Source organism: Muntiacus reevesi, chromosome 14, assembly GCF_963930625.1.
Source record: "Muntiacus reevesi chromosome 14, mMunRee1.1, whole genome shotgun sequence".
NCBI lineage: Eukaryota > Metazoa > Chordata > Mammalia > Artiodactyla > Cervidae > Muntiacus > Muntiacus reevesi.
The window spans coordinates 14,564,584-14,586,795 of record NC_089262.1 but is presented as its reverse complement, the minus strand read 5'-3'; the positions used below and the strand labels follow the sequence as shown (position 1 = coordinate 14,586,795).

The following is a 22,212-nucleotide window of genomic DNA, read 5'->3' as shown; positions in this document are numbered from 1 at the left end:
GCGAGCTGGAGCAGGTAATGCAGGGAAAGTAATCAGTATCACGAACTGCATGTATGAGAAGTGGGAAAGTGAAGAAGATGTAATGGTTAACACCCCAGTAAAATGAATTTTTACTGCCTTTAAAGTATTCTCGTATGATTGAAAGAGAGGGTTGAGTGCTAACTTACATCCAAGTGGACTGTGTGCAGTGAAGACTCAAAAAGGAGACAGGGTAATGCCTATAAAAATCCATGAAAAAAACCCCCCATAACCTGGTATGTAACGTACCCTTAAAAGCTGTGTGTTTATTTCAGGTGTAAAGGCCAATTTTATGACGAGTTGACATCTGTGTGCTTCTTCATTTTGGAGCCCGGATTTTCAAGGAGGGGGGGAATGTAAACTTGCCAAGAGACTCAGCAGAGGGAGACATTGGCTATAAGAAGGGAAATGTGATCTTCCGGGCACAGACTCACCCCTGCCTGGTCGTCCAGGGCCTGGGTTCTGTCCTGTCCCTGCAGACACACTGGGCCTCCTCGGATAAGTGTCTGCAGATGCTTCCTCAAATGTCAGGTGGAGAAGTTGAGCCTGCTCCCTGATTCTGGTTGGGGGAAGATCTGACCAAGTCAGCGGGTGTAATTTCAAAGGAATTTTAAAAGCTCTTCCATGGAATATTCTTTTATAACTACTAATACTCAGTCAGACTGGTTAAGGCATTGCCCATCTTTACTGTAGCCCTTGCCGCCCACAGCCCTTCTGAAGTAGCTACAAGTTGCCTGGGAGAATTTCCATGGTACACTTTCTCTTCACATGGAAATTAACTAGAGTATTTGATAAGGGTTTGGAGAAAAACCTTAGCTATTAGTGAACTCGGTAGGACCAAGGATCTCACTTTGCCAGTGTCAGGTTAGCTCTTTATAATGTGGCTTTTTAAAGATTTGTAACATTCTACTCCTTTGGGGAAGTGCTTGTGTGTCCCCAGAGAAGCCATGCTCATGGAAATAGCCCTCTTTAGGGAGGGTCTCTTTTACTTTGAAGTCACCTAATTGGATATTCAAGTGCCACTAATTTTCCATCCTGGTCCTAACCCTGCTCCTAGTGGTCTTGCCAAGTTTACTGCTCTTTCGGCCTCAGTTGTCTCACCTGCAAAGTGAGAGGTAAGAGAGAGAATCATCTTGAATATTCATTCCAGCCCTAAAAAGTCTGCAATGTGATTCAAGGGGATTAGTGTTACTTTCAGTTTCCGAGGAGTAGGAAATGGCAACCTACTCTAGTATTCTTGCTTGGAAAATACCACAAACAGTGGAGCCTGGAGGACCACAGTCCATGGGGCCACAAAGAGTCGGACGTGACTGAGCGACTACATGTATGCATGCAGTGTTCCTTTCAGATTGTTACCCTTTTACCTTTCTGTTTGGCCAGGGCTTCTTTCAAAGTGATTTAATTCTCACAAGAAGGGATACTTTCCCCCATTTTCTTACTGCATATTCCACTGTATAATTGCATTCTGTTCTCTGTTCATCACACTGGGGATGTGAAATTAAAATATGGATTTCTCTCATTTCTTCGATGGTTTGGTTTATTGTTTACAGTGATTCTTAGTATATGGTACTGGCTAGTACAGTGGGGTTTTTTCTTACTTATTTTTATTGAAGTATAGTTGTTTGGACTTCCCAGGTGGTGTTAGTGATAAAGAACCTGCCTGCCAGTTCAGGAAACACAGGAGACTCTGGTTCGATCCCTGGGCCAGGAAGATTCCCTGGAGAAGGGCATGGCAACCCACTCCAGTATTCCTGCCTGGAGAATCCCATGGACAGAGGAGCCTGGGAGGTCACAGTCCACAGGATCACAAAGAGTTGGACACAACTGAAGTGACTTCGCATGCATGCCCAAGTAGTTGATTTACAGTGTTATTAATTTCTGTTTTACAGCAAAGTGATTTGGTTTTATATGTACACACACATGTTCTTTTTAAAGTATTCTTTTCCATTATGGTTTATCGTAGATTTTTTTATTGGTGGATAATTGCTTTATGATGTTGTGTTAGTCTCTGCGGTATGACAACATGAATCAGCTCTAAGTATACATATATGCCCTCCCTCTTGAACCTCCCTCCCACCTATTCCCCCATCCCATCCCTCTAGGTCATCACAGAGCACCATGCTGAGCATTGAAACATTCAAAACCATCTTATTTTAAGAATAAAGTGCAGTGATGAGTAGGAGGATCTTTGCAGGCAGAAGCAGGTGGAGTGCTGTTTTGCTCCTGTGAAGCAGGTGGGATTAGGATCTTTCCACTTGCAGGGTCTGCGGTGTTGAGCTCAGAAGTCTCTCCCTCCCTTGGCAGGTAGTTAGACATCAACATTTCTCGCTGTCCTCTCGCGTGACAGCCCGTACAACTGGATCCCCAGGTCTGTCAGCCTGGCTTCATCCTTCTTCACCCCCGCTGTGCACTCGTGGTTTGTGCTTGGTCCCAGAATGAACCCGGACTCTTCTCTGAGGGCTGGGTTTAGGGGCCACGAAGTTTGCTGTTCAGAGGTGGATGGAATGATGGACCATTCTGTATGACAGCCTCCAGGTCCACCCCTGCCTCTTCCAATGGCTCAGTTTCCTTCCTGTTTATGGTATAGTAATATTCTGTTGTATATATGCACCACATCTTTTTTATCAGTTCATCTGATGATGGACATTTAGGTTGCTTCCATGTCCTGGCGATTGTGAATAGTGCTGCAGTGAACATTGGGGTACATGTGTTTTTATTAACTTTGATTTTCTCAGGGTATATGCCCAATAGTGGGATTGCTGGGTCAGTCATACAGAGTGAAGTAAGTCAGAGAAAAACAAATGTCATATATTAACACATATATGTGGAATCTAGAAGAATGGTATAGATGAACCTGTTTGCAATCAGGAATAGAGACGCGGATGTAGAAAACAAATGTATGGACACTAAGGAGGGAAGGGGAGACACTAGGGGGTGAGATGAATTGGGAGATTGGGATTGGTTTATCTGTACTCATACGTATAAAATAGATCACTAATGAGAACCTGCTGTATAGCACAGGGAACTGTACTTAATGCTCTGTGATGACCTAAGTGGGGAGGAAATCCAAAAAAGAGGGGATAGATGTATACATATCCCTGATTCACTTCACGGTGCAGCAGAAGCTAACACATTGTAAAGCAGCTGTACCCCAATTAAAAAGCAAACAGTGGGCCATTCTACCTTCATGATGCCATTGTAGAGTTTTTCCATTAACAAAGAGCTCCTTGAAAAGGGAACTCTTGTGCGCTGTTGCTAGGAATGTAGATTGGCACAGCCACTACAGAAAATAGTATAGAGGTTGCTCAAAAAATTAAAAATAAACCATTCTGATGGTGGTCCAGTAATTCCACTCCTGGGTCTAGATCTGAAGGGAGTGAAATCACTGCCCTGAAGAGATGTTTATGCCCCATGTTCACTGCAGCATTAGTCACAGTAGTCAAGACATAGAAACAACCCAGTGTGCACCAATGGATGAACTGATAGAAGAAAATGGTATATATACACAATGGAATATTATTCAGCCACTAAAAAGGAAGGAAATTCTGTCATCCTGAAGAGATGTTTATGCCCCACGTTCACTGCACCATTATTCACAGTAGTCATGACGTAGAAAGAACTCAGTGTCCACCAATGGATGAACTGATAGAGAAAATTGGCTTATATACACAATGGAATATTATTCAGCCACTAAGAAAGAAGGGAATTCTATCATCCGTGACAACGTGAATGAACCCAGAGGGCATATGCTAAATGAAATACATCAGACAGAGAAAGACAAATACTGTGTGATCTCACTTACATGTGGAATCTGAAAAAGTTATTCATAAAACAAAAGCAGAATGGTGGTTGCCAGGGGGCTGCGGAGTGGAAGTGGGGAGCTCTTGGTCAAAGGGTACAAACTTCTGATTATGAGGTGAGTGGGTTCTGGGGGTCTAACCTGTAGCCTGGTGACTATAGTTAACAGTACCATATTGTTTACTTAAAGGTTGCTGACAGTAGATCTTAAATGCTTCCACCATCACCATGACAAAATGATAGTGATGTGAGATAAAGAATGTGTAAACTGCCCGCTGTGGTCATCATTTTGCAATAGGTACATCTGTCAGATCACCACTGTACACCTTAAACTTGTGCAATGTCACATGTCAATCATATCTCAGTAGAACTGGAAAGAAAAGTAATTTCTCCTTCCTACAGTCCTAATGGCTTATTTCCATAGATTCTGAGAAAATTTGCTTTGTCAGCTAAGCTTTAAGTATTTCCTCCAAAATTTAGCACAAAGAAAATGATATCTCTGTGCGTGCATGTTCGTGCGTGTTCATTTGTGTCTTACTCTTTGCAACCCCATAAACTGTAGCATGCCAGACTCCTCTTTCCGTGGGATTTCCCAGGCAAGAGCACTGGAGTGGGTTGCCATTTCCTTCTCTGGGTTATCTTCCCTACCCAGGGATCGAACCCCTGTCTCCTGTGTCTTCTGCATTGGCAGGTGGACTCTTCACCCCTGCACCATCTGGATAATATGAAGGATAGTCTCAAGTATAATGTGTTACACTTAACTAGTAAATAACAGTAAAGCCAGCATCAAAAGTCTGATGTTACCAACAATAAAAATTGGATCATTTTAATCAGATGCCATTCACATACCTGTTTCTGTACCTGAAAAGTTCATTTTGTGCAAATGTGATTCTCAGTGGGTAAGTCCTGAGGAGAGCGTGTGCTTGACCCTTTTCATTAATAAACAGTAAGGCCCAGCTCTACATTCTGAACAGGATTTGTACATAGTGGTCTGTCAACTGAACCAAATTAACATTTTCTGTGGCTCATTTCTAGTAAAATGAAAGCTGACCTGGGGTATCATAGCTCTTAATTCTCATGTGACCATGGCCGTGACAGAATAAAACCTGTGTTAACAGAGGAGAAATTGTCTCCATTACCTTTAAAAACATAAAATTGGTTTCAGTTTGGCCAGATTTTTTTTAAGTAAGTATAAATCAGGAAGAAGTACTTTTACTTACATATATACTGATCATTTAAAATTTCCCAGATTAAAGAGTTATAACCCAGATTAAAGAGTTATTTTCATCATAAACCCTGTTTTATGGTTCAGTGTCAGTTTACAGAAAATGTTGTTTTTTCATTAATGTTACAGATTTTGGGAGTTATGACTGAGAACTCTGGGATTTTCTTACAGACATCCCTGGAACCCTGATACCTTCGCTGCTGTCTTTCACAGAAAGTGGGGAGTGGCTCTCCAGGGGTGTAACGAGGGCCAGGTCTACCGTGCCTGACCTCGAACTGACTCTTGGGGGGCACAGCGGAGAATTAACAGACACTGTCTTTCTAGAGCCAGCTGGGATTAGTGGGCTTTTTACCTCCAGTTCGGTCAAATCCCAGGACTCCTCTGAGCTCGCTCTCTCTCTCTCTCTCTCTCTCTCTCTCTCTCTCTTTCTCTCTCTCTCTCTCTCTCTCTCTTCCCCCCCCCTCCCCCCGCTGCTCCTGCTCTCAGGAAAAGCAATTCTGTGGCCTCACTTTGTGGAGTGAGATGCCCTTTTGTCTTGTCAGCTTCCAGATCATTGCCAGTCAAAGCATTCTAGCTGGTTCTGTTTTTTTTTTTTTTTTTTTTTTTTCGGAGGAAAACGAGCCAAGAACTATTGGTCGTAAACCCCAGTCCTGAGCTTGTTCCAGCTCATAGACCCAGAACCAGTTGGAGCCTTGACGTGAGGGCTGTCTATTTAATTAAACCTTGGAGCACAAACGCATGCCTTGGTTGAAAGTGGAGTCATCTAGCATTTGCTAAATTGTCTCCTTTGAGGAATAGTATTCAGTGTGAAAAGTGCATCTTCTTATTTATGAATCATCATTACTTGTCAAAATTCCACAGCCAGGATGAATTACCAAATAAAAAGAATTAACTAGTCACGTGGTAGCCTCTAACGTTTTCTCTTTGCTGTTTGTGTGTGTGTGGGTGTTAGTCGCTCAGTTGTGTCCAGCTCTCTGTGACCCCATGGACTGCAGCCCTCCAGCCTGGCACAGCAGGAATTCTGGACTCATGCACTGACACTACTAGATTTTACAGTTTTTAGTATTTTCAGAAGTGTCTAAAATCACCTCGTAACTTGTATTTCGTTACCTTTCTTCATAAGGCATTCTATTCTGAAGCTGTATTTTTTTAACTTTAGCCAGGACTATAGTTAGGGAGCCACATCTCCATGAGTTTTAAAAGAATGTCTAGCTATGAAGGATACATTTACCTGGACTGAAAAATTCTTTTCCTCAGAAGAAAAATGCTCCCTTCAATTCAGAACCTGCTGGATTTTAGCACAAGCGTATCTGAGCTTGTAGCGTCTCAGACTGGAGATGTCTGGCCAGCCTGCAGGCAGAGCGCCGCCTTGAAAGTCTCTACCCTGCCAACAGAAAAAATGCGAATAGGCCTTTTATTCCTTTTTTCAAAAATGATAACTGAGCACAATTCTGTAGTCATTTATCGTACAATGGAGGGCCGAAGTCCTTTTATTCCTCTCTCTTGGGGAAGAACAGACCCATTCAGCGACTGAAAGATGGCAGCTCCTAGCCAGCGCTACTGGCGTGTGAACATTGCTCAGAATTCTTCATCCAGATTCCAGTCTGTTGTGTTCATCTCTCAAAGTCGGGCTTTGACAGTCAGACCAGTTGAAGACAAGTACAAGGCAAAGGACAAGCCAAGTTTTTCTTTTTTGTGTTTTCGACCGTGCCACTCATGGCCTGTGGGAATCTTGGTTCCCCAACCATGAATCAAACCTGCTCCCCCTGCATTGGAAGCATGGAGTCTTAACCACTGGACCACCAGGGAAGTCCCCTTTTTTTAAAAAAAAAAAAAAAAAAAGAAAGAAAGAAAAGTTTAGAAATTTTTTTACATTTTATTTTATTTTCTAATTAAAATGTTTTAAATTTTAATTTTTTTTTCCTGCAAGCTGTTTTTAAAGCTGTTTGAGGGCAAGAGGGCTAATTCTGCTTGCCTCCTGTCTCTTCACCATCAGTGGGGTCTCTACATAAAGAGGGTTGACTTCCTGAAAGTGCCTCATGCTAGACATTTAAGGGCTCCCCCCCCCACCTCAGGAGCCCATCAAGCTAAAAGCTCTTCCTGAAACTGACGTGCATCTGCACAATTGCAAACTGATCTGTTTCTTAGGCATTAAAAATAAAATGAAACAGGAAGTACAAACTGTTATGTATAAATGAGCTCCCAGGATATATTGTACAAGGAAGGGAATAGAGCCAATATTTTCTAATAACTGTAAGTGGAATATAACTTTAAAAATTATGAATCACTGTGCTGTATACCTGTAACTTACACAACATTGCACATCGACTACACCTCAATAAAATGAAGAAAATGAGACAGGAAATACGTTTTAGGGCCCACATGTTTCATTGACAAGGGACATAAATTGCTAGACCTGTTTCCGACTGTATAGTCCTTGCATGAGTAATATATTCTCCTTATATTCAAGCAGATTTATCAAGTCAGAATGTGGGTGGAAAACCCCAGGCCAGGCTCTTGGTGAGTTTGGAAGTAGTGGCCCCTTACTTAACACTCAGGGCTCCTAAGTGAAAAACATTCAATATTATATTTATAATAATTTATACTATTTGGTTTTATAATTTTGGACGTTCCTTAAATTCGATAATCTGATTTAATAAAATGAGTCCAATTAGTTTTTCTCCCCATTATTTTAGAGCTACTCCATTTCTGCATAATTCAAAGTGTGTGTTCATCATTGTGTTCTATGGCCACACCATGGGTATCTACAGCCACTTGATAAGAAATGAAAATTCTAGCTTTTATCATTTTAATTCATGTTTTCAGATTCTCTTAGCCTCCTTCCTTATTAGGTTTGATTTGGTACTGGACCCTGTGTATTGGGTTTTCCTGATGGCTCAGACAGTAGAGAATCTGCCTGCAATGCAGGATACACGGGTTAGATCCCTGTGTCAGGAAGATCCCCGTGTCAGGAAGATCCCCTGCAGAAGTGAATGGCTACCCATTCCAATATTCTTGCCTGGAGAATTCCATGGACAGATGATCCTGGCAGGTTACAGTCCATGGGGGTCACAAAGAGTCGGACATAACTGAGCAACTAACACTTTCACTACTTTTTTCCCCTGCATTATTAAGGATTTGAGAATGCAGTTAACTTATAAATATATAAAATACTTAGCTAGACTAATTGTTACCCAATAGCAGTCTTGCTTCAATAATTTTAAATTACCAGAGAAGGAAGAATGATCAGTAGTTATTATTTATCTTAACTTGCCCTGACCTTTGTTGTGATTATTTGAACATAAATTAAGATTTCACAGGTAGTTGAAGGTTTCTGTCCTCTGCCTGTCTTTCTGTCTTTCTCTGTCCTTCTCTTTTTCTCTATCTCTGTTGTTCCAAAACAATATTTATAGTCATATTTTCTAGTAGCATTTAAAACAATTTTTCCTGATTTTAAAAAGAAATACTTGCTAACTTAGAAAATTGAAAATATAGGAAACATGATAAAAAAGATAAAAGACGCTTGCTCCTTGGAAGAAAAGCTATGACTAACCTAGACAGCATATTAAAAAGCAGAGACATTACTTTGCCAGCAAAGGTTCATCTAGTCAGAGCTACAGTTTTTCCAGTAGTCATGTATAGATGTGAGAGTTGGACTATAAAGAAAGTTGAGTGCCGAAGAATTGATGCTTTTGAACTGTGGTGTTGGAGAAGACTCTTGAGAGTCCCTTGGACTGCAAAGAGATCAAAGGATATCAGTCCTGAATATTCATTGGAAGGATTGATGCTGAAGCTGAAACTCCAATACTTTGGCCACCTGATGGGAAGAACTGACTCATTTGAAAAGACCCTGATGTTGGGAAAGATTGAGAGCAGGAGGAGAAGGGGACGACAGAGGATGAGATGGTTGGATGGCATCACCGACTCGATGGACATGAGTTTGAGCAAGCTCCAGGAGTTGGTGATGGACAGGAAGGCCTGGTGTGCTGCAGTCCATGGTGTTGCAAAGAGCCTGACCCGATTGAGCAACTAAACTGAACTGATGATAAAAAAGAAAACAAACTTTATAAACTGTTACCTATAAATTAAACTCATTTTCAATTTTATGCTTTTCTGGCCTTTTTATAAACGCATTTGTTGTTTTTAGCTGTTGAGTTGTTAAGTCGTGTCCAACTCTTTTTCAACCCCATGAACTGTAGCTCCCCAGGCTCCTCTGTCCAGGGGATTTCCCAGGCAAGAATACTGGAGTGCGTTGCCATTTCCTTTCACAGGGGATCTTCCCAACCCAGGGATCAAACCTACATCTTCTGAATTGGTAGGTGGATTCTTTAACCACTGAGTCGCTTGGGACACACATTTGTTCATTCATCCTTGCAACAACTATTTATTGAATGCCAGTATTTTCCGGCCAGTACTTCTAGGCATTTGTGAAATTAAATAAAAACAACGACAAACAAACAACTCTCTCCTCCTGGAGGTCAGATTCTAGTGAGTGAAGCCAGAAAACAAATAAATTGCTACAATATATAATGTTAAGTGGTGAGCCATGTTTAAAGGAAACTGAAGCAGGAGAGGAGGTTAGGGAGTGTGAAGGTGGGAACTGACGGTTGAGTTGTATTCAAGTCCTAAGGAAGATTATTTTTGAGCTGATGGCTTGGAGGAGGTGAGGCTGGTTGAAGAGCTTCTAGGCAGAGGAATCAGCAAGTGCAAAGACCCTGGGACAGGAGTTGTATATGAGGGTGATTTTTGTTTTACATCATTACTTTTTTAAATGCAACTATGGTAACTAGAATAAATGGAATACTCTGTAGCTGATTAAGATCGTGCTTCATCGTGTTTCATTAAGTTAATTTCATACTCTGCAAAGAGCATGAAAATGGAATATGGGATTTGAAAATGTATCATTTATTGCTAATTATAAAAAATTGTAGATTTAAAGTACTGCAGGGTGATATCATGCATGGTACATTACAGCTATATGCTGCTACATGTCTGGAAGCTCTGGGTGAGGGGAAGACAAGTAGTCTTTAGTTTCTTGATTTGTTTATCCTTATCACATTTTTTCCCTCTATAATGAGCACGCACAGTCTTTAACCTGGAGAGAGACGACAGATACTCAGAGAGAGGGGAGAGTGTCCCACCAGGCAGGTGAGGCCTGTGACAGTGGGCCTGGGAGGTGACGCAGCGCTTCAGGTATTCAGTTCACGTGAGGGCTCCGGCCCGTGAGCTGGTGTCCCGAAACGGGGCTCTGGTTACCAGGATGGCACAGCCCAGGCCTTGGAGACAGGTCAGGGCTGAAGTCCAGAGACGCAGCGGGGTCAGAGAGAGGCCGGAGCCTCAGGGATACATCAGAGGCATTACAGGGGTCCCTGACAAGCCCGAGTGTTGCTTGATACTAAGCCTCTGAGGATTGGGGCAAAGAAAATGACTAATGTGTGATTAAGTGATAAATTAAAATGATGAATTTCCAAGGTCAGGTGGCATTGGAGGATGGGATAAAAGTGCTCCCTCCTTTCTCAAGCTTGAAAGGCCTGGTGCATAGCTTCTTGACTTAGATGCCCCTGGAAAGCTTATTGAAGTAAAACTTGGGAACTCTTTGTATCATCCAGAGAAGACTTATATCTTATTTGTATCTCAGTCCTTACGCTCCAAACTGCAGTCTTGGGACAATTCAAACAAGAATGAACCTGAGAAGCCATTGTTTTCTCTTCTGAATACCCCGTCTCTGGGTTATGTAGGCCAGTCTGTCTGTCTGTCTGTCATCTGTCAGTCTGAACAACCGAGTTAGGGTGCATCCTCTATAGCTATGCATATTCCTTGCTTACCTTGTAATGATTGTGTTTGATATGTTGAGGAATGTAGCTTTTCCAGTAGGAATGTATGGGTGTGAGTGTATGTTAGTCACTCAGTCGTATCCGATTCTTTGTGACCCCATGGACTGGAGCCCACCAGTCCTCTGTCCCTGGAATTTTCAGGCAAGAGTACTGAAGTGGGTTGCCGTTTCCTCCTCCAGGGGATCTTCCCGACCCTGGGATCGAACCCACATCTCTCCTGTCTCCTGGTTGACAGGCAGATTCTTTACCACTGAGCCACCTTTGAAGTCTATTTAAAATGGTACTGTAATTATGTGGTCCTCTAGAACGAGTGTCTTAACACTAAACCTTTTCCAAAAAGATGAATCCACATCTCTGTGTGTGGCTGTGGGTCCTCCCTTTTTGTTGCTATGTAATATTCCACCCTGTAGCTATACCACGATTGATTTATATGCTCTTTTCATTGGACTTTGGGGCATTTTTTTAACCAGACTGTCCCCAGTTTCTGTCACTTTATGAGTTTACCCTTATGACAGTACCAAACTCAGAAAATGGGAAAAGGCAAATACCTAGCACATAAAGTGAATGGTTTTCTAGGCCAGAACACTGTAATTTGAAAGCTTGTGTAAAGTCTGCGTCGTTTCTTTGGCTCAGACAGCTGTTTGAGTAGAATGATGATTGCTTTGCACGCTTGGATTCTTGGCGGTGTCCTAGTGCCGGCCACCACTAGAGGGCGCAGGAGAGCTGGGCCGTCAGCGTGTTGAAGAGGCTTAGAATAAGGTGACTGCTGTTGAAACCCAGCCGCGTGGCCCCAGTGTTTTTACTACGTGCATGTTTCAGCAGGGAGAAAACATCGGTAACGCTCCAGTTACAGTAAGAAAATCCAATTAGAGGTCACATCTGTATCTGTACACGTCTGTGCCAGGTCAGACGCACAGTTGAGTGTTAGCTAGTTCAGTCATTAAGTCACACCACAATGACTCTTTGTGACCCCATGGACTGCAGCACACCAGGCTTCCCTGTCCTTCACTGTCTCCCTGAGCTTGCTCAAACTCATGTCCATTGAGTCAGTGATGCCATCCAACCATCTCATCCTCTGAAAGGAATAAGGATGAAGAGTAGCATCAAAGAAGAGTGAGACAGATTGGGTGCGGAGGACATTCACATACAGATGTCCCAAAACAATGACAGATGACCTTCTTCTCAGATGAGAAACAAACGGATGTTCGAAGCCTCTAAGGACTCAGTAGTATTTTGAGTGTATCATCCTGTTCCTATGTGTTTGTATCCAGTGTCTTAAGAAATCTTGTGAATGTTCTTTATTATGTGCTCTGCAAAGTCTCCTTCCCTCACTTAGCGCTTTTCCTTTCTTGGAAATGAAGACCTTCCCGCAGAGCTCTGTTGTTGCTGTTTAGTTGCTCAGTTGTGTCTGACTCTTTGTGACCCCATGGACTGTAGCCCACCAGGCTCCTCTGTCCATGAAATTCTCCAGGCAAGAATACTGTAATGGCTTGCCATTCCCTTCTCCAGGAGATCATCCCGACCCAGGGATTGAACTGGCGTCTCCTACATTGGCTAGCAGATTCTTTACCACTGAGCCTCCAGGGAAATGTCCCCCCCACCCCCGCCCCCCGACCCCTACCAGAGCTGTAAATAACTTTGAATCAGGAATCCCAGAAAATGGCTTAATTTGCAGTTTCATGAAGAGAGGGCTTCTTCTGAGTTGAACAACAAGTTGATCAGAACAACTTCTGGCCAGTTGTTCAGCAACTGATCTGTGAAATACTGAGGACAAAGGTCCCTGCTTATTGGAAACACGTGCAAAAGAAAGGAAGGGACTGCTGAGGTGTGTCCTGGACCAAGTCACGCCCCAGCACCCCCCTAAAGATGCCCATCTGCAATGCCCAGAACCTGTGATTATATTCCTAACATGGCAAAGGGACTTGGCAGGTGTGATGACGGTGAGGGTCTTTACGATGGGAGATGATCCTGGATCATCCACATGGGCAAGTATAATTGCTAGGCTCTTAGGAGAGGGAGGCAGGCAGGCAGAGAGGAGAAAAGATGCTACTGGGCTTGGAGAAGGAGCGTGGGGCCTCGAGCCAAGGGCAGGCGGCCTCTAGAAGCTGGAAGAGCCCAGGAAGCAGATCTTCCCCCAGAGAATCTAGAAGGAATGCAGCCCAGCAGACCCATGTTAGACTCTGGTCCCCAGAACTGTATGGTGATAAATCTGTGTGGTTTTAAGCTACTAATTTACTCACTTGTATAGCGGCAATGGGAAACTCTATAGTGTTCCTTATGATGAGAAAGAACTGGCTTTGTTTGAAAAGGTTCAGCGTAGGTTTACCGACTCACATCTCCATCCCCTGAAGGAGATGCTGTCTGGCCCCAGCACGTGGGAGAAGCACCTCCTGAAACCAGGAGGCCTCGAGTGATGCCAGGCGAGGTGATACAGCTCCAGGAAAGGACAGGGAGCCCAGGGTGGCCGGGGAGAATGTTCCCACTAGCAAGTAGGTATTGGAGAGCTTGGAAAGGAAACACGAGGTCAAGATGGCCTGAAAGAGTCTTGAAGATGCCGTACTTGGAGGGACTGCTGTGGTCCAGGCTGCCTGGTCGCTGGGGTAGAACTTGCAGGGAGAGTCACTCGGCGGGTAGGATGATGTCTGGGGGAAAGGTGGACCTGGGCAGGTGATTGGCATTGTTTTTCATCCATAAATCTCTTCTGGAACGTTGCAGATAGTGTGAGATAACTTAGCAAATGCCGGAATGCCTGCTGGGGAAGCTGAATTCTAGGCAGGCTGCGTGCCTCCGGCAATGAGAGCATTGCTTCTGGAAGAGGCACCCAAGAATGTGCCCTTCACTCGTCATTTTAGTCATGTGTCCTTTTTAATTTTTTTTTTTGAAAGAGGAGGGGATTGTGCACTTAGGGAGTGGGAGGGGACAGCATTATGACTTAGAGGTACTTCATAAAAGAAGGCAGAGGGCCATGGTGTCGTCCCCTTATTGGGGTAGATTGCATTACTCATGTGCCATTTTAGGTTTTTTTTGAAGGCTATTCTTACTTGTGCCTGTTTTTAATACCTGAACAACTGGGAGAGAACTTATAATCCTGCAGTCATTTGGCTTGTATTCTTGGAGAGTATTTTTAAACTCTTAACGTTCAAAGCCCTCTAATGTCATTTAAAGCACAAGAAGTGCTTTCAGTATCCATTTCTGCCTAAGTGCAAGTTTTTTTTGTAAATAGGAGTTTTGCTTCTGCTGAAAACACCTTTCCTTGGTGTTTGGGTTTTTTTTTGTTTGTTTGTTTGTTTTTGGAGGGTGGGGCCCAGATATTTTTGCTATCTTTATTAAAATGAGTGATATTTTCAGTTTTCAGTCGTGACTCAGGAATCATTGGCTCTGGAAAGAGAACTAACTGAACTCCGAAGCTTATCAAGCTGAACATCCCTAAGTCAGAAATGGATGTTTATTTTGAATAAATTGCATTTATTTTTCCTGGGGCTGAGTTGGAATGAAATCATCTTCCTTTATAGGGCTTATAACGGATGCACCAGGCTTGGAATATGTAATGAAAACTCAGTAATTGAGAGGATCTTTAAATGAAAGAGAAGTTTGTATTTTAAAATTGAGAGCTGGATCTGAAATTGATTAGTGGTCACAGCAGGACTGTCCCAAATCTAGGTCCTCAGTAAACTGGACTTGGAAAGACTGCTCTTCTCCACACTCCTGCCCATAGGTGAGCTGTTCCATGAATACACAGGTGACTGGGTTGGAATATTTCTGCTTCCTTTATGGAAGGGGGTGCTCAGTGGTAAAGAATCTGCCAGCAATGCAGGAGACTCGGGTTTGATCCCTGGATCGGGAGGATCGCTTGGAGGAGGGCATGGCTACCCACTCCAGTATTCTTGCTTAGAGAATCCCATGGCTAGAGGAGCCTGGTGGACTACAGTTTGGAGGGTCGCAAAGAATTGGACACGACTGAATCAGCTGAGCACGCACGCACGCGTGGAAGGGGAGAAGCGACGCTGGTGTGAGGAATTTGCTTGTGCTCTTTGTGTAGGGCACAGAGAAGGTTTGAGACTGACTTAGGAGTTTGTCTTTGTCCCTCGTTTGAGGCACGGAAATCCTCCAACAGAGAAAGACTGCAAGGCTTACAATAAATGAATTTTCACCTGCTCATTAGAATGTGGGACTAATAATTTAATCAGTAACAGATAGCTATTTGTAAAATCTGAGAGAAAGCTTTTCCTTTTAATACTGCCAGTTGATTTCTAGAATTGAAAAAAAACAACAAAAACAACTTTCCTCTGCTAAGCACGTGACTTTGAGAGGTAGAGAGAGGCCAATAAGAAGTGGGAAAGGCTGGATGTTGCCTGAGCTCATTACTTAGACTTTGTGTGACCTCCTGGCCTCAGATTCTCTTCCCGCCCATCTCCTCCATTTTAGCCTTTTGAATTTAATAATGAGGGTAAGAAAGGGGAATGAAATGGTTGATAAAATCATAAAGAAGACAGAATTACACAGTAAGATGAAGCTACAGGTCATCCAAGCCTCCAAGAAAGATTTTTTTTTTTAATATTATTTTATTAGTTGGAGGCCAATCACTTCACAACATTTCAGTGGGTTTTGTCATACATTGACATGAATCAGCCATATAGTTACATGTATTCCCCATCCCAATCCCCCCTCCCACCTCCCTCTCCACCCTACTCCTCAGGGTCCTCCCAGTGCACCAGGCCCGATCACTTGTCTCATGCATCCCACCTGGGCTGGTGGTCTGTTTCACCATAGATAATATACATGCTGTTCTTTCAAAACATCCCACCCTCACATTCTCCCCCAGAGTTCAAAAGTCTGTTCTGTACTTCTGTGTCTCTTTTTCTCTTTTGCGTATAGGGTTATCGCTACCATCTTTCTAAATTCCATATATATGTGTTAGTATGCTGTAATGTTCTTTATCTTTCTGGCTTACTTCACTCTGTATAATGGGCTCCAGTTTCATCCATCTCATTAGAACTGATTCAAATGAATTCTTTTTAACGGCTGAGTAATATTCCATGGTGTATATGTACCACAGCTTCCTTATCCATTCATCTGCTGATGGGCATCTAGGTTGCTTCCATGTCCTGGCTATTATAAACAGTGCTGCGATGAACATTGGGGTGCACGTGTCTCTTTCCAAGAAAGATTTTAATGAAAGAAAGTCATGAAGGTAATCTGTCCAGCACTCAAGTTCCTACAGAAGGGATTATTTCATAGTCAGTTTTGGTTAAATGGATTCCCCGGTGACTCAGCTGGTAAAGAACCTGCCTGCCAATGCAGGAGATGCGAAAGACCCGGGTTCGATCCCTGGGTCAGGAAGATCCCCTGGAGAAGGGAATGGTAATCACTCCCGTATTCTTGCCTGGAGAATTTCATGGATAGAGGAGCCTGCTGGGCTGCAGTCTATGGGGTTGCAAAGAGTCGACTAAGCACACACACGTGGCTACCCTTGGTTAAATTGTTCTAGCGTCTCAGGACCCCTTGAGATACAAAGGAGAGGCACTCCTTTTCATATGCTTTGCAGACACTCTTTCCTGCTTATTACAGCTGAGCTCTGGGACTCTCGAATTACAAGGGTTATTTTAAGGGACGTGGTAGATATTTCAGTGTGGACCGCAGGGGACTAAGCCATTTTCAGTCACATACTGCTTTCAATATTGTGACACCTTTCTTTATAAAAACTACATATTTATTTATTTACTTGCTTATTTGTCTGCACCAAGTCTTCATTGTGGCACTTGGGATCTTTGAACCTGGGCCCCCTGCGTAGGGAGCGTGGTGGAGTCCTAGCCACTGAACACTATATTTTGACTCCTCTGGAAGATGACTTTATAACCACTAGATTGGGTCTGATTCTGTGGGAGGGACTGAGGGCAGGAGTGCGCATGTGGCAGGGACTCACAGGCAGAGCAGATTATCAACCCTAGTCATCCTCCTCTCCCCCACCCTGGAGTCTCATAATTTCAGGATATGAAATTGTTGGGACTTTTGACATGATGATGTCATATTTGTGTATATTCTTTCAGACACAGCTGAAGGGTTTTGTAAAACTTACTGTTAACAGAACTGAAGGTATTACATACCTTTGTTTTTATGGAAAGGTTGTGTTGTACACATTGAAACGGGAACTTGGAAGACCCAGAGATATTCTTTGGCCAAACCATCCAACTATTTCTGTAGCCAGAATTAATGCTGCTGAAGCAAGAGTTACTGTTTGGGGACCATAAGCTGTTTCCATTGTTGGTAACACGCTCACGGTTATTATTCAACAAAAGATAGCAGAAAGCCAGCTATGTGCTTGGCTCTGTGAGAGGGTGGTAGAAAGTGAACATGGGATGCATTAAAACCATTCCTTTTGTTCCGAGGAAACCCAGGTCTCCTGTGATCTGCAGAGGAGATGGCTAACTCTCTCTGCTTTCCCTCCCTTAAAATCTCTTTCATCTTGGGCCTGACTCTGAAATTCTGCACTTGAACTTCTTGTGATCTTTGCAATGGGATGAAACACTTTACAAATGTCAATCTTTTGGGTCGTGGATGGGGAAGGGGAGGTGACGGTGGCCATGGTCGCCCTTCAGTCTCTGCAGAGCTGCTATTTTGGATTCCTGCTTAAACTCTGGGGCCACTTGCCCTGCTGGTGTCTTGAGCTTGAATCAGCGGCTCCATTCTTCCAACATTAAGTAGATGCCTGCTGTGTATAAGGCACTCCACTGGACGTCTGGCATGGCCCCTCATGTTCTGTCAAGAGTTGATTGTATTTCCCTTGATGTTGGAACAAGGGGTAAAGTTCTCAGACATCAGAGAAGTGGTACAAATAATAAGAGAGTTGTGCATTGTCAGAATTGGGTTGAAGCTGTCAGTTTGCTTTTAAATAATTCTAAAGGGAGTCTGTTGCTGCTTGCTCTACCTAAAGGGAGAGAGCCAGTGAGACCCGAATGAAAATAGCTGTATTACATCATCAGGAAAAGTTTTCATTGGTACTTGATGTCTTGAGGGGAGGAAGTCTGCAGTTATATTTAGATTGATTCAGTTTTGCTTATTGAAATGGTAATTTCAAGAGAAAGTAAGCAAAAAGAAAGGGAAAGATACTTAAAGAAGTCCACCAGGTTATCTTGTACACGTTGATTAATGAGGCATTAATTTTTCTGTGTATTGAATCAGCACCCTTTCTTATTCCTGTTTTCCAATTGCCTATTATATCTCATGTATTGTTTATTTTTTTTTATATCTCATTTAAACCATAATAGCATCTTTGAAGTAACATGTTTCATCTAACAGTGCACCTCTTTTCAAATGTTGAGTGTTTCTTTATCAGGAATATGAAATTTCAAGATTTCTACTGTGGAAAAACAGAGGTACCAAAAGAAATTTTTTTAGTGCTTTTCTTTTCCTCTTGGCATTTCAGTTATCTGAATCTCAAAGCCTTGCTTTTTATGACCTGTGAAGACCAGACTTGTTTAGATGCTGAGGGATAAAGGTCTTTAGCTCACCACGTGTATGATGCATTTCATCAGAAGTTGGTGGTGCCTCTGGCCCAGCACTCCTCTTGGGCCCCCCAGAGAAACAGTGTCCCCACGTGACCCAGGGCAGCGAGGTGGACCGTGCGAACCACACTCAGGAGACGCTAATTCATGTGGCTTCCCAAAGAAGTATCTGTTAAAACAGACAGAAACCCCTCCACCCAGCATTCAAGAGGAGAGGTCATTATTTGGACTCAGTATCATATGGAGGCTGAGATCAAGAAATGTAAGGAACCAGGAGCTGGAAAGTGACTGGAACAGAAGCTGCTAGAAGGCACCCCAGGAATCACAGGGGACTGGTGGGGCTCACAGAAGGGGAAGTCCTGGGATGAACATGATGGTATCTTGTGAAGAACCATCATCTGTTGGTGCTGAACATATGCCAGGCACTGTGCTGAATATGGGCTTCCCTGGTGGCTCAGCTGGTAAAGAATCTGCCTGTAATGCAGGAGACCCCAGTTTGATTCCTGGGTCAGGAAGATCTGCTGGAGAAGGGACAGGCTACCCACTCCAGTATTCTTGGGCTTCCCTTGTGGTTCAGCTGGTAAAGAATCCACCTGCAATGCGGGAGACCTGGGTTCGATCCTTGGGTTGGGAAGATCCCCTGGAGAAGAGAAAGGCTACCCACTCCAGTATTCTGGCCTGAGGAATTCCATGGACCGTATAATTCATGGGGTTGCAAAGTCTTCCAGGTGGCTCAGTGGGTAAAGAATCTGCCTGCAATGCTGGAGACACAGGTTCGATTCCTGGGTTGGGAAGATCCCTTGGAGGAGGGCGTGGCAACCCATTCCAGTATTCTTGCCTGGAGAACCCCATGGACAGAGTAGCCTGGCGGGCTACAGTCCATGGGGGTCACAAAGAGTCAGACACGACTGAAGCGCTTGAGCATGCACACACGTGCTAAATATTATACTTTCAGCATTACCTGCTTTGCCTGCCTGACAGTTCATGAGGCAGGAAGTGCTGGCCCCATGTAAAAGAATACCACAAAGAAACCACAGCTTGGTTAACTTGATTAAAGTGATGGAGGGAAGACGTCGGCTCATGTCCACCTCCGAAGCGCTGGGTTTACCTCAACATTTTACTGCCTCTCTTACCAAACTGCTTCTATTTCCTTTTCCAGGATATAGCTGCTGCTGCTTCTCTTTTTCGGTATTTACTTATTTGGCTTCTTCAGGACTTAGTTGCAGCACACAAAATTTTCGTTGCATCACTCGGATTTTTCTTGTGACGCACGGCTTCAGAGATGGAGGTCTCCGTAGTTGTGCTACATAGACTTAGTTGCTCCAATGCATGTGGGATCTTAGTTTCCTGACCCGGGATCGAACCCGAGTCCTTTGCATTGGCAAGGCGAATTCTTAACCGCTGGGCTACCAGGGAAGTCCTCCCAGAGCATAGCTTCTTGAACAGTATATAGGCAAATTAAGGTATAGTTAAGAGTTTAAAATGTTTTCATCACTTCACTTGCCAGCAGTGAAGAAATGAATGGAATGTTGGCGGCATCATTGTGCAAGGATTAGAGATGCTTAGAGCCCTTGGGGACACTTGAGGTAGGTGGAGCCCTGAGCCAGGCAGTGGGGTGGGAAGTGAAAGTGTTAGACGCTCAGTCCTGTCCACCTCTTTGCGATCCCATGGACTGTAGCCCACCAGGTCCCTCTGTCCATGGGGTTCTCCAAGCAAGAATACTGGAATGGGTAGCCATTCCCTTCTCCAGGGGATCTTCCTGACCCAGGGGTCAAACCTGGGTTATTGCAATCTGCATTGCAGGCAGATTCTTTACCATCTGAGCCACCAGGGAAGCCAGTGAGAAGGGAAGGGGTCTCTGAAGTTTAGAGAGTTATGCTTTCTTTGTGACTGAAATATATGTATCTATTTCTTTGCTTTTGCTAAAAGCTGATTGTTCATAGTTGTATGCCTTGCTTTCATCACAGAAATGAGACTGTCTTCTAATAAAAATATGGTGGTTTCTGCCATATCAATTAATTTTTTCTTGGCGTAGAATTTCTCCTTACATGTAAAAGAATTGAATCTTAGAAGATGATGTATCCCCAAGTGGAAGGCAGTTTGGACTTTGAGCAAACAAGGTCAGCTCCTGGGCCTCAGTTTCTTTACCAGCTAAACCAAGTGAGCAGGCTTCTTTTAAAGCTGTGGGACTTCCCTGGTGGTCCAGTGGTTAAGACACATGCTTCCACTCCTGGGGGCATGGGTTCAGTCCTTCATTGGGGATCTAGGATTCCCACAAGCTTCACGGTGTAGCTCCCCCAAAAATAAAAAATAAATAAAGTGGTTTTTGAATTATCTTTTCCTTAAAAACTTGTGCTAATACAGGCAGAGTAGAGTCCAGAGATAGACTCACACATATATGACAACTAATTCTCAACAAAGATTCAGAGGCAGTTCAGTGGAGAAAGGATGAAAGTGAAATTCAAAGTAGCTCAGTTGTGGCCAGCTGTCTGTGACCCCCATGGACTGTAGCTCATCAGGCTCCTCTGTCCATAGGATTCTCCAGGCAAGAATACTGGAGTGGATTGCCATGTCCTCCTCCAGAGGATCTTCCCAACCCAGTGGTAGAATCTGCATCTCTTACATCTCTCCCTCATTGGCAGGAGGTTTCTTTACCACTAGCGCCACCTGGGATGGCTTTTAACAAATAGTGCTTAAAAAGTTAATATCCATATGCAAAATCATAAACTAAAGGATGACTTTTAACAAACAGTGATTAAAAAATTGAATATCCATATGCAAAATCATAAACTCTGATCGATACCTTGTACAATACACAAAAAATAACTTAAAAAGGCTTTAAAACATAGGCCTAAATGTAAACCTACATCTATAAAACTTCCGGAAGAGAAAGTAGGAAAACTCGTCATTATCCTGGGTTAAGGAATGGTTTTTTGGATAAAATGCTGTCGGCATGACCTATAAAAGAAGAAAAATGACAAAGTGGGCTCCATCTGGATTAAAAAAAACCTTTGTTCTTTAACTGACACTACTGAGGGAATGAAAAGTCAAGGCACAGATGGGGTGAGTTTTGTAAATCATATAGCTTACAAAAAATCATACCCAGAGTCTATAAAGAACTAAAACTTAATAAACATCCCAATAGAAGAGGTCCAAATGGTTTGAACAGATACTTCAACAAAGATAAACACATGACAAGATGCTCACCATCATTAGTCACTAGAACTACAAATTAAAACCACAGTGAGATAATCCCATACCTATTTGAATGGACAAATGGTATTTTATTTTCTTCTGTTCTGTTCTGTACCACACTGCAAAGCTTGTGGGTTCTTAGTTCCCCAGCCAAGGACCCTGGGCCCTTGGCAGGGAGAGCAAGGAATCTGAACCACTGGAATGCCAGGGAATTCCCTGGATGGCCATTTTTTCTTAAAAAAGGACTGACCATACCCTGTTTTATGAGGATGCAGAGCAGTTGAAGTTGTCATGTCCTCCCATTCATATAGACTGAATGAATGTCAGACTGTATACAGCTGTTTGCTCCATCAGCTGGGCAGTTCTTAAGAAGATAAACGTACACCTGCCATGTGATTCAGCCACTCCATCCCTCGGTGTTTACCCAAGAAAAATGAAACGTGTCCACACAGTCTTGGCCGTGAATGTGTACAGTGTCATTATTTGTAATAGCCCCACACTGTCCTGTGACGGGTGACGGATGAGTAAGTCGCGTATATCCATACAATGAACTCTGCTCTGCCATGAAAAGGGCTTCCCAGGTGGCTCAGCGGGTAGAGAATCTGCCTGCAAGGCAGAAGACACAGGTTCGATCCCTGGG

General features: G+C 43.4%; 1 protein-coding gene across 1 annotated transcript in view; it reads left to right on the top strand.

Moving 5' to 3' along the window:
• Window positions 1–22,212, top strand: part of RETREG1 (reticulophagy regulator 1) — a 154,336-nt gene that overhangs the window by 48,837 nt on the left and 83,287 nt on the right. The gene's annotated exons all lie outside the window — the stretch shown is intronic.